We start from the raw sequence: 12,182 nt of genomic DNA, 5'->3' as shown, positions 1-12,182 counted from the left end.
GCAGTCCTACCAGGGGCAGGCAGCTCAGGCTCATACTCAGGGCCAAGGTTATACACCCTGACAAAGTCCTCGGCATACATGCGACAACCGACGAACTCCATGGAATTATTCTTCTTAGTCCTCGAGGTTTGGGAAGACTCAGCCATAAAATAAAGAAGGATCGAGAGAAAGAAAATGAAAGGAAAACGATGAGAAATGGTGCTTAAAACGGTGTAATCTCCCCCTATTTATACTAATTGCAATTAATGAGGGACGGAGATACAAAAATGATAATTAACACGTGGCCCAATCAGAAAGTGTCACGATAATAGAGTGGCAGAGGATATGTGTTACAGCTGGGCGCGTCACCGGGATTATCGCCCACTCGCCTGACACAAGCAGAAAGTCTGCAGGGCAGAGCAACCGTCGTCAAACTGTCACGTCCAGCAGTCGTTTCACTGACTTGCATTTAATTCACTCATCCACGCCAAACTACACGTCATCCATATAAAAGGAAACATAAACGATAAGTGTTGGCAAAACAGGCTCCGTCATGGGATGATTTAAGATAAATCACCCGCAAAAATAGGCGCCATCATGGGATGATTTAATATAAGTCACCCTCCAAAACAGGCGCCATCATGGGATGATTTAAGATAAATCACCCGCCAAAACAGGCGCCATCATGGGATGATTTAAGATAAATCACCCGCAAAAATAGGCGCCATCATAGGATGATTTAAGATAAATCACCCGACAAAACAGGCACCATCAAGGGATGATTTAAGATAAATCACCCGCCAAAATAGGCGCCATCATGAGATGATTTAAGATAAATCACCCGCAAAAATAGGCGCCATCATCGGATGATTAAATCACCCGCCAACATAGGCGCCACCATAGAATGATTTAACACAAATCACCCACCAAAATAGGCGCCACCATGGAATGATTTAACATAAATCACCCGCCAATAAGGGCTACAAAATGGGATGACTTAACATGGATCAACCGCCAACCTACGGTTACGATTAATGAAGTCACCCACCCAATATGTGGAATTACCCACGAAAATAAACCAAACCAGCAAAGAAAAAATGGGAAAGCTAAAAGCCCATGATAAGTCCACAGCCCCCACTTCTTGAAAGAAGGGCGACTATGGACTAGGGAGACTTGTAGAGGTAGGGTATGAAACCCACCATTTGACAAAGTATGACACTAATTGCATACGCTGGGCGGAACACTAGGCGCCAGGAAGCCACTAACGCCAGGCGTAGTGCATGGCGCGAAGAGTAGAGTCCAATATAACTTTCCCTGATACCTCGGAAATGGTAATGCAAAGGTCCCACCAGTATGGGACAAAAAGATGGTAACCCACATAGGGATAAACACCAAACCAATAGGGATTGGACAACACATAGAGGACGGTACAACAGTACAATCACATCATTGTCAAAAGGCCATGATGCCCACCAACTTCCACCAACCACCACGACCGCACGAGTAGGGAATATTATTGGTGGAGAACCTGACAAGGTGATTGGTCACACTCTCTCTCCTCCGGCTATAAATACCGCTAAACCTCCAAATGGTAAAGGATATACTTTTTCCTACTATCACTATCAAATTATACTCTATCATACTATAAAGTACTGAATCTCACACCGGATGGTGGTTATGAGAGAATCCCCCCCCCCCCCCCAATTCCATGTAACGAGCTCACGGTGTTCTGTTTTGCAGGTTACACTTGTCTGCGCCAAGAAGGTTTTATAACCCATCGTGTAAAATACTCATCCATTACCCTCGGATTAACGTGTTAGACCTTGAAGAATGGATTGGTGTTTCTTCAGGCTACACTCATAACCGGACCATTTGATCGAAATCAAAGTAACCTGCATGTTAGCTAATGACATCAAAGAACGTAGCAGATATATTATTAGTTTCGGTCAACACTACCGACATTCTAGAATTAGTTAAAATAAATAATAAAACCAACAATTTAAATTAAAACGAACTATTTTCCTAAAATTTTGACCCGTTTGTTTACACCATTTTTCACATTCTCGCCAGTTTGAGTAATTGGTAATTAAAATTCTTTAATCAGTTAAAACCATGGAAGAGCACACAGTGGTAATAATAAACATAATAAGAACCACACATGAACAGAAACTATCAGACAAATTCAGTTATGGATCGGAATCCTTGTCATGTTGTTATTCAATCCAAAGGTACCACGTGACCTGCCAACTTGTGAGCTCACTTATCACGTGACTGTCTACTTCAACCTATTCTTTATTTTCAAACATGCTGCTGGCACTTTGGTTTTACAGCTATTATTATTATTATTATTATTATGCCAGCCTAATCAGATCTACAATAACATACACACCCTCCAAACTCACTTAAACTGGTTCTTTTGTTACAGATAATACAATCTTTTATATACCAAACAAACACTATAATATAAAAGAAACATCAACAACGAAACTCTTGTGCAGAATTTAAAAGATCACACCATGAATAACAAAATTGCATGATAATTGTGATTAGAGAATAAGCAGTTATTAAATTAAACACAGCAAATCAAACAACAATAAAACAGATAAATCTTACTAACAATAAAAAGTAACCAAACGAGTGCTGCAAAGAAACAAACGATTAATAAACCTCAACTTCACTGATCAAGATTCTTGTGGTTTCTCCGGCTTTTTGCAGAGAATCATATGCATTGGGGAGAAGATTCCGGTTTCCCCTCCTTTGGTGAGGTAATCAGCGGTCTTGAACAGCATCTCGTGAACATCCATGGTTCCTTTCGGCGCAATCCCTAGGGTTTCAAGCACCGTTACTACAATGTGGTTTCTCCAGTACGCGATTCGCCCCATCTTCAACCTCGACCACCACGGATGCGACGGAGGCTTTGCCAAATCCTTCTCTTTCACGACCTCAAACCCTACCTTCTTTGCGACCTTAGCAATGTCGGAATAACTCCTTAACCCGGGCAATGCATCACCTCTCTCGATCCCGTGGATAACTGCCACATGTTCCGGATCTTCAGCGCGGTATAATTCAGTGGTTACCTAGTAGACACAATGTAATTAGTAAAATTTAGAGGTATGAGTGCAAATCAGCCAAGCTCGGATCGATAAAAAGCTCAAAACAAATCAAGACCGACCCTCAAATAAAGCTTGTTTAGTTATCAAACCAAAGCTCGAACCTTGTGTTTTTCTAAGTTTTACCTCTTTGGTTCGTTTAAAGCTCGAGCCACACTTAGGCCAGTTTATTTGTTTTTTTTCTCAAAATGAGTACAAACGTATATAGATTAGTTAAAAAATAATAATAAACGAGCTGAGCCCAAGCAGCTTAAAAAACGAGGCCCTCGTCTTTAACTACAGGCTGTAGTTAAAGATGGGGATTTGTAAATATGAGTTGAGCATATAACCCAATACAAATACAATTTAAAGTTGAATTACACACTTGTGAGATTAAAGAGATGAAGTTTACCCATTCGTAGGAGACGTACATCGCCCCGGGCTTCAAAACCCTAAAGATCTCAGCATAAACATCTTCCAGCTTGGGGGCATGGCAGGTGGCCTCAATGGAGTAGGCCCCGTCAAAGCTGTCGTCTTGGAACGGCATCTCCAGGAAATTCCCACACACCACCTCACACAGCTTATCCAGGCCGGCCTTCTTGTTATGCGCCTTGGCCCGCTGACCTGGTACTCGTTAATTGTGATTCCTACCACACTGCAGCCCGAGTGGTTGGCAATCGCCCGCATGGGGCCCCCAACCCCGCAGCCGGCGTCCAGTATCCTCTGACCGGGTTTGACCCCGATCAGATCTACGGCCATCTCTTCGTGTTTTCGAGTCGACTCCAGGTTTGACGTCCCGGGTATGGCTGGAGAGAAGTGAAAGGACTGGCCCCACCCCCACTCGTAGATGTCGGTTACGAGGTTGTAGAAGGTGTCGACGAAAGCGGGTACGTTCTCTGCCTTCTCGATCTCCTTGGGGCGGCGGAAGAAGGACCAGTAGTTGTTGTAGTTTTCCTGAACGTGGTCGCGTTCGATCGAGCCGCCGGAGAGCTTGACGGCGTGCTTGCCTTTCTGTTCGGCGGATCCGAGGACGCACACGAACCAGTAAAGGCCGCCGGCGACGATGGAGAAGGTGAACACCAGAGTGAGGGAGTCCATTGAGGAGAGAATGTGATTGTGATTGTGATTGTGATTGTGAGGGTTTCTGACTGCCAGTTTGCTAGATATTTATTAATGACCAAATTGAGTTATTCTTTTCACATTATCTTACAAACAAACAAAAGCTTATAATCTCTCATAACTCGATCTTAATTAAAACTAGTTAGGTGCCCGCGCTATTCAACAGAGTACGTACGCAAACCTGATAACGGTGCGTTCGTAACTTGAAATTAGACACATAACACGTGCAAAGCCAGTACGTGTGTAACTTACAGTTTAACACGCATAATTGGCACCTGAATGCATGTTATATGCATTAAACATGCTTAACCGACATCATGTGTGTAACTCACGTTGATTACTTGTGCGTTACGTGGTGTTGGACATGTGTTTATCGGGTATGGTACGCGTAAACAATGTCATCACGAAACTGATGTCTAAAATGTACAACAATTTCAAATAAATCGAATTTCAAACCAACCCGTTTTGACCCGAAACCCATCTAGACCAGAAACCGTTTTGACTCGAAACCCGCTTTGACCCGATACCGCTTTGACATGACCCCTTTCGACCTGAACCCATCCCGACCCAACCCGAACCATTTCAACCAGCTTTGTATTGACATGTTCCAACTCTAATATATTTTGACCCATGATTCGAACCGCCTCACGTTACCCATTGTCGTTACAAACCGGTAATCACGTAAATGTTATTTTTTTTAAATTAATAAACTCTAGCAATATCATACTCAAATTAAAGTGTAATAAATTGTTCGTTTTTATAGAATAATTTTCTTAAAAAATATTAACGTTTAAAAAAGTTATGAATGTTTAAAAGTCGTGGAGTTAGTTTGTTTTGAATAAGGGGTAGATGTGTAATTATTCTATATATTAACAAAATTTTATTAAAGTAGAGGACTAAAATTGAAACTATTATGTAAGAAACTAAAATAACCGTACATGGTTATGATATAAAGACAACATTACCCTTAAAATTTCTTAAATTTATGCATAACATGTTGTATAATAAGCAACAATTTAGGTACCTCTTAAAATTAAAAAGGTCATTAACTCATGCTTTGTATATAATAGAGATAATAATATCTCTTTTTTCTATGGGCGCTGCTAAAAGTACCCTCCCTCTCTTCATTTTTACTAAACGTATCCCCTTCCTCAGTTTTGACGTTAATATGATTTAAACATTTTTTGTTTTTTCTTTACCATTTTGTTATCTTTTACTATTATTATTATTATTTTAAAAAGTTTTGTTTTATTTTGTAAAGAGTTTTTCTATTCCTTTTGTTTTCATATTATAAAAAATTTGTTTTTTTTAATGACAATTTTTTTTGTTTAAGTAAAAAACAACAACGAAGGAATTTTCTTTCTAATGTGATACACCACATCATTTCGAACCTAACAAAAAAATTATTTATTAAACAACATTGACTTGATCAACAAGTTGATTCATGTGACAATAATCTATGCCTGAACCTAACAAAATATACTCAAAAAAAAATTGTCGGACGGGAGACACATAATAAGATAACAATATACAAATCGTTTTATCGTTTTTATAAAGAGATTGTATCATTATTTCTTTAAATATATTTTATAATGATAATAAATATTATTATTATAATAAAGAATAATAAACACAAAAGAAGAGAAAATAAAAAAGAGTTTTACAAAAATAATCATTATTACTATTATGATAGCTTTATAAAATATGTTAGAGTGTAGTAATACGTCAAATAAAATTGTTAAAGGAATTTAAAGTTTATGAGAGGGGGTATGACAAGTACACAAGGGAGGTACGTTTAGCTTAACCTTTTTTCTATCTATACACCCAACCCTACTCAATTTTTAACACACATTCACAACTCATCCCAACTTAAAAAATGTATTTTTTTAACGAAGTCTGTTTTTAATAAAATTTATGTCAGAATGTTTTTAATTATATTTTTAGTTCGAATATTAAAAGTTAATTGAATAATTAAGTTATTTGGGGTTAGTTTGGATTGCAATCTGGGTTTGCTCCACCAACCCATATTGCCAATCTAGATTGCTTTATTTTATTTTTTAACTTTTTTTTTACTTTGGGTCCACCAATTTTATTATGAAATTGCCAGTGAAAGTAGTTTAAAACATAAAATATAACGTGTATCAAAGTTTATTTATATTAGTGAAATGGGAAGAATTTAATACGTATAAAAGTTTTCGCGTGAAAACGTGTAAATTTACGTTGCTGAGAAAAAAAACGGTGGCTGGACCACCATTATGACGCACCACTACTTTATATATATTATAAATATATAGGAAATGAGTCACGATTTATTAAAAATATATTAACAGAGATTATAAATATACTCACTTTGGACATTTGGGGAACTGTAGTGTATGCATTGTATACATATAAAAACAAAAATAACATGAAATACAACATATGTATGTATACACACTGATTCAAGTTGTGTTGTTTGACAAGTGCTTGAATCGCATAATCTTGAACACTCTTTTGTGTAGTGTTCAATGAGTGCTTGGGCCGTGACTTGTATGACTTCTTTGAACTGAAATAAACAAATACGAAGAAATAGGTAGAAGTAGAAAGTCAAGACCCGTGTTTAACACGGTTTCCTTAAAACGTATTTCGCGTCTCCACTGAGAACACCTGTCTTCCAGAGTATAACATCTAAAAGTTGTTGAAATGCTAGAGTAGACCATTGAGCTCGAAAAAGCACCTTCAATATTGCTGGAACGAAAGTATATATTGAGTGTTCTTGAGAGCCTACAAAGTATCTCAAGATTGTTGATTTTCTTATCTTTTTTTTTCTCAACTCACCTTGGTTTATATAGTGAATAAAACGAAGAGTTACCAATATTAAAGATAGCTTAAGGGCATCGAAATTAAAACAAAAATAAATGGCGTTGGACGTATATATGGAAAATGACAACTTTAGCACGTATAAACATTCAATGCTTAGCTCCTTTTTTTGTATTGTTGTTAGTTCATTATAAAACTCTCTCAACATAGAACCCAAATGAAATATTTAACTTATATATCCTTCAGTTATATACAAATATTTATGTCCAAAATTTCAAAAATATATTCTTAACAAACTTATCAAATACTATTTATCCAAACCGAATACTAATATATTAAGATCCTTTTATAATAGTTAAAATATAATATATATATATACACACACAGGGGGTTGTTTTATATTATTTGTTTATAATATTTATTTATTTTTTGAACTTTTACTTTTTTTTGTTGTATGAAAGTTAATAATATACTTATGGTTTGATTATAAATTGTTTAACAAATAAATGAGATATTATAACCTAGTTTAAAAGATACATGGGTTTGATGAGATCAAAACCCAATTATTTTTTTACTACAAATTGGTTTTGTAATTATAAATAATATATCTTTTTTAAACAAATCGTATATTAATTTTTAGTATATCCTCACTTTATAGGATTATTATATCAAATATTTGATGAGATTAGTTTTTAATTTAATGAGATATTATAACCCGTTTAAGAAATATATGGGTTTGATAAGACCAATACCCGTGAATTCGGGTCAAATGCATGAGAAGCCTCCATTTAAAAATCAAGCAAATCTGGTGACTCCAAAAAAAGGGGGAGCGACCACATCGCGACACCTAAGATTTTTGGGTTTTCGTTTATATATATTATAGATATATGGCTTAGATCAAATATAAATGAAATTAACGAAGAGTAATAATGTAATTACATCATAGAGTAATTACATAATTACTCTACTTGTATATATAACTACTCTATTTGATTCTCACAGTTAGCACGTTAATTTCATTTATATGTTAATTTCCCCATTTTATAATTTTTTAAGGGTTTTTTTTGTCCAAAATGGTTCTTAAAGTTCTCTTATGATCATTACCCTATATATATAGTAGTTTTTTTAGAACCACTTTGAGTTTTAAGAACTTGAAAGAACTTAACATAACAATATTTTTTTTTTGAATTTTTTACATATAGAAAAATTACAACATTTTTTACGTACCGAATCAACTTTTTACACAGGTGTAACGTACGTTTAAATTAGTGTAATCATTGTACATATTTATTCTCTTTCCTACTTAATTTTTTAGTCTGATTTAATCTCAATCACATAATCTAACCTATTAAATTAAATGTGTGGTTAAGAATTGGATTCTTAAAGTTCTTGAAACTCAACAAGTTCTCATATTATCCCTCTCATATATATATATATATATAGTTGATTTATTTTAAGAACTACTTTGAGTTTTAAGAACTCGAAAGAACTCACCGTAACAATTTTTTTTGAGTTTTTTATATATATGTAATATATGTAGGTTACATGTACGTAGATTACATACAACATTTTTTATGCACCGAGTCAACTTTTTTACATAGGTGTAACAAACGTTTAAATTAGTGTAAGACAGAATTATAGAAAATGTTTTATGTTTATCCCAAATTTCACTGGTAGTCCTTTATCTTCAAAAGTAACATAATTTGTACTTTATGTTTCAAAATGTTACACCATTTATCCTTTAACACTAACCCAATTAGTTTTTCTCGTTAAGTATAATCATGTGCCTTGCACATGAGGGAAAATTAGTCATTTAAATACTTTATTTAAAAAGACATTTTAAAATAATTAGAAACAATTTAATTAAAATATTTATACACATATAATTATAATTAACCCAACCCACAGTCTCCGCTTCTTCCTCCATTACCATCGAGCTCCATCTCTGGCAAGCCACTACTTGGGGCAAAAGGCCAATGGGACCACGAGGAAATGCGGGCAGTGAGAGGCCACGTAATAACATGCACGTCCAGGGTTCACTTGTAGCTTAATTACATCCTATATATACAAAACATGAATACTATAATTATGTATACTGGTTTCGTTTAAACTTATGAAACTCACGAACTATTCGTAATTGACCCGTTTTAACATGCTTTTCAGGTATACCAAAGTTTGAATGATGTGCTATGTGCTATATGCCAAGTAACGATCATGACTGTTGCAGATAGATGCAAGTATACTGTAAATGAATAAAGCGCTTAGAGGACCGATTATGTTTTGAAACATTTAGTTTGTAACCATAGTTAAAATAGTGTAACATGTTGTAAATTAGTTTGTTAATTTTCTTTACAAACAATGTGGTTGATACCAGATGTGTCTGTTACATTACCGTATTACGCTTCCGCATTTACCTAGACGGAGTGTGCCAATTCTTTTACATGTTTTTATAATTTTTCCAGTTAACTTGACTTTTTTACTTTAGCAAGACCTAAATCGGGAATATGATAAATATAGATCAAGGACAGGACAAGCTATGACCCATTCATTTTTGGTCGTTCTTGGTTCCAGTCATTCAGTTTTCTTAGTTGGATAGAGACAGTGGAATAATACTTTTGTTTTCATAAGGATTACAGTTCAAACACGGTTTAGGCTGTTGGTTCCGTGTATTCCACTAATTTTTGCTCATAATTTTTTTTTTACAATTATGGATGACAATGGACAGGTTTGTCGTGTATCCCATATCCAGCCAAAAACCCTCGGGTGTCGTGTATATATACGGGTTTTGAGTATGGTCAATACCTTATTATATAAACCTGTTGGATAACTATTAATCAAATACATTTGTGAATGGTGAGATGGTGAAACTATGATGAAACTGTAGGATTTAACAAGACAGGAGAAGACAGTTACATAAATACGATATATATACTTAAATTGATAATCTTTTTTTTTTCTCAATCATTTACTTTTTCATTTTCATATCCATTCTTGATCTCCATCTTATGCAGTGTTGAGTTGGATCAATCTTTACTATCTCTCTCTCCCTCTCCCACTCCCACTCCCAACCAACAAGTTTTGTAGTCTAGATCTTTGTGAAGAACTTTGTGCGTGTAGACATGAACAACACCTCTATTTAATGAAAATGGAAAGTTTTGGATATTAGAAAAGTAAACGGTGGAGATTTTAGGTCCATCGCGATAAAAGTTTATAAATTTTTAGTTCAGTGACCCACAAGCAAGTTCGAGTTGTTAATGAGCAGAGTTTGAAGTTGATTTTCAACAGAGTAGAGGACTTTTAGCTGAGCCGATTCAAGCTTTGTAAACTCGATTCCAAGTTTACCCTAGCTTGACTCGTAACCAGCCCTACTTTAGAGGGACTGAGAATTTGATATTGTATTTCTTATATTAATAATTACAACATTGTTATTTTTTTTATATGTCTGTAACCTATCGGTGGCCTGATTGGTCTTGTGGTACGATGTCCATCATTTTAAAAGTGAGGTGGTGGGCACAAGTACTTGCATATGTAAGGTTTGCTGAATTTTAAGATGGAAAAAATTTGATGATGAATAAAATTGATGTTAAATAAAAATCTATATAAGTTACATTAACTATTTTATAAAAAAATATTTTTTTAAAAATAGTAATTTGCCATGCTTGGAGTTCTTTTATTAAAGGGCAAATACTATTAAAAATCAATATATTTTATGTTTTTTCACACAAAAGTCCCTCAACAACTTTTTGCACGTCAAAGTCTCCCCTCATCTAAATTTGAACAAAATAGTGACGTAACTTATAAAAAACAATATCAAGGTACCCTCAGCATCAGGTCTCTTCCACTAACAGCCAAGTGGCTTTAACTTGAAAATCTCAATGTTGGTGGAAAACGTATTCTCCGAATTCGTTGACAATGAAACGAATTGTCGAGCTGATTCTGTGAGATGATCTATCTTCCCAATGAAACTCTTTAATGAAATGAAAAAAAGTGGTGATTTCCATCAGCAAAAATAATATGTATGTGGCACTAGAATTAGAAATTGCATAGAACTATTACAATAGGCTTAAAAGAAAGAAACGTATGTATGGATTTACAAGCAATGAATGAAGAAACATGAATCATGATGGTATGTGTGTTGGGTTTCGTAGGCTTTGTTGGCCCGATTTATTAGTTGAAGTCCAAAGGGCAGACGGTTGTAGGGTGGCCAGACCGAAGCCCGGCCCAGTTTGGATTTCTTGGTTAATAAGATACAAACCCTAAGTTTATCTATATATATTCTTGTTATGTACTTGTAATCGCGGTCACTCAATAAAGAATATCTAGTTGCCACCCGTGGACGTAGGTCAGTTTAGACCGAACCACGTTAAATCCTCGTGTCCGTTTATTGCTTTCGTGTTTGTGTTCGGTTCGTGTGAGTGTTTAATCCTAACAAGTGGTATCAAGAGCTTAGGTTCGGGTTCGGATCACACGAAGAACACTTTGAACCAGCGGAGTCGCCGCCAAACCTTCCAGCCGCCGCCTCCCTACTGCGTTAGGGCCGCCTCCTACGGTTTTCCGACCGTCATTAGGTTTATGCCGCCGTTTCGCCGCTAAAAAACTAGTCCGTAGATCGCGACTTGGGTTTTGTTTTCGAAAGCTACTAACCACCGTGTACAGCCAGAAGAAGAATATTAGGAACAATAGATCAATTTTTGAGGCAGAAGCCTTGATTGGTTGTTTTTATTTTTTTTCTTTGTAGAAAAAACTATTGGCGTGGTATTGAAGCAGAAGGCTTTGACCATTATTTTTGGTTTGACCAAGACCTCGTACACCTTTTGCAATTTTTGGCCCTAGAACATTTGTTGGTCAATAATTAGGGAGCAACCCATTTGATATTTTTGACCCAAAATCAAGATCCAATTTCTGAAGAAGCGTTGTCAATCTGAAGAAGCGTTAAAGAAACGGAGAGCCAGTTGTCAACCGCATTTGTCAGGTTTTATCGTTTCTTTAAAGTTTCAGTTTTCTGATTTACAGTTCGTTATTCCGCTGCGGTTTAAAATAGGTTGATTATTTAGCAGAGTTCAGTAGAACAGATGTTAAGTTCAGGCCTCTGCGATTGTTGTATTTGTCTCTGTTTTATCCAGTTTTTCGTTTTAGACATTGTCATGGTAGAAGACGGAAATGTTTTGATACAGAAGTTTGATGGACAAAATTTTG

The 12,182-nt window shown here is 35.7% G+C and overlaps 1 pseudogene across 1 annotated transcript; it reads right to left on the bottom strand.

Moving 5' to 3' along the window:
- Positions 1 to 2,645: 2,645 nt before the first annotated feature.
- Positions 2,646 to 4,190, bottom strand: LOC143587166 (24-methylenesterol C-methyltransferase 2-like; annotated as a pseudogene). The gene is made up of 2 exons (XR_013144839.1): positions 3,481 to 4,190; positions 2,646 to 3,056 (listed from the first exon to the last, which is right to left on the bottom strand). The product of XR_013144839.1 is annotated as a 24-methylenesterol C-methyltransferase 2-like (transcript).
- Positions 4,191 to 12,182: the final 7,992 nt, after the last annotated feature.

This window comes from Bidens hawaiensis, unplaced genomic scaffold (assembly GCF_021521415.1).
Source record: "Bidens hawaiensis isolate Kalapana, Puna unplaced genomic scaffold, B.hawaiensis_p1.1 tig00000190_1, whole genome shotgun sequence".
Lineage (NCBI taxonomy): Eukaryota > Viridiplantae > Streptophyta > Magnoliopsida > Asterales > Asteraceae > Bidens > Bidens hawaiensis.
Note: the sequence above shows the minus strand (reverse complement) of the source record. Positions and strands in the feature narration are given on the sequence as shown.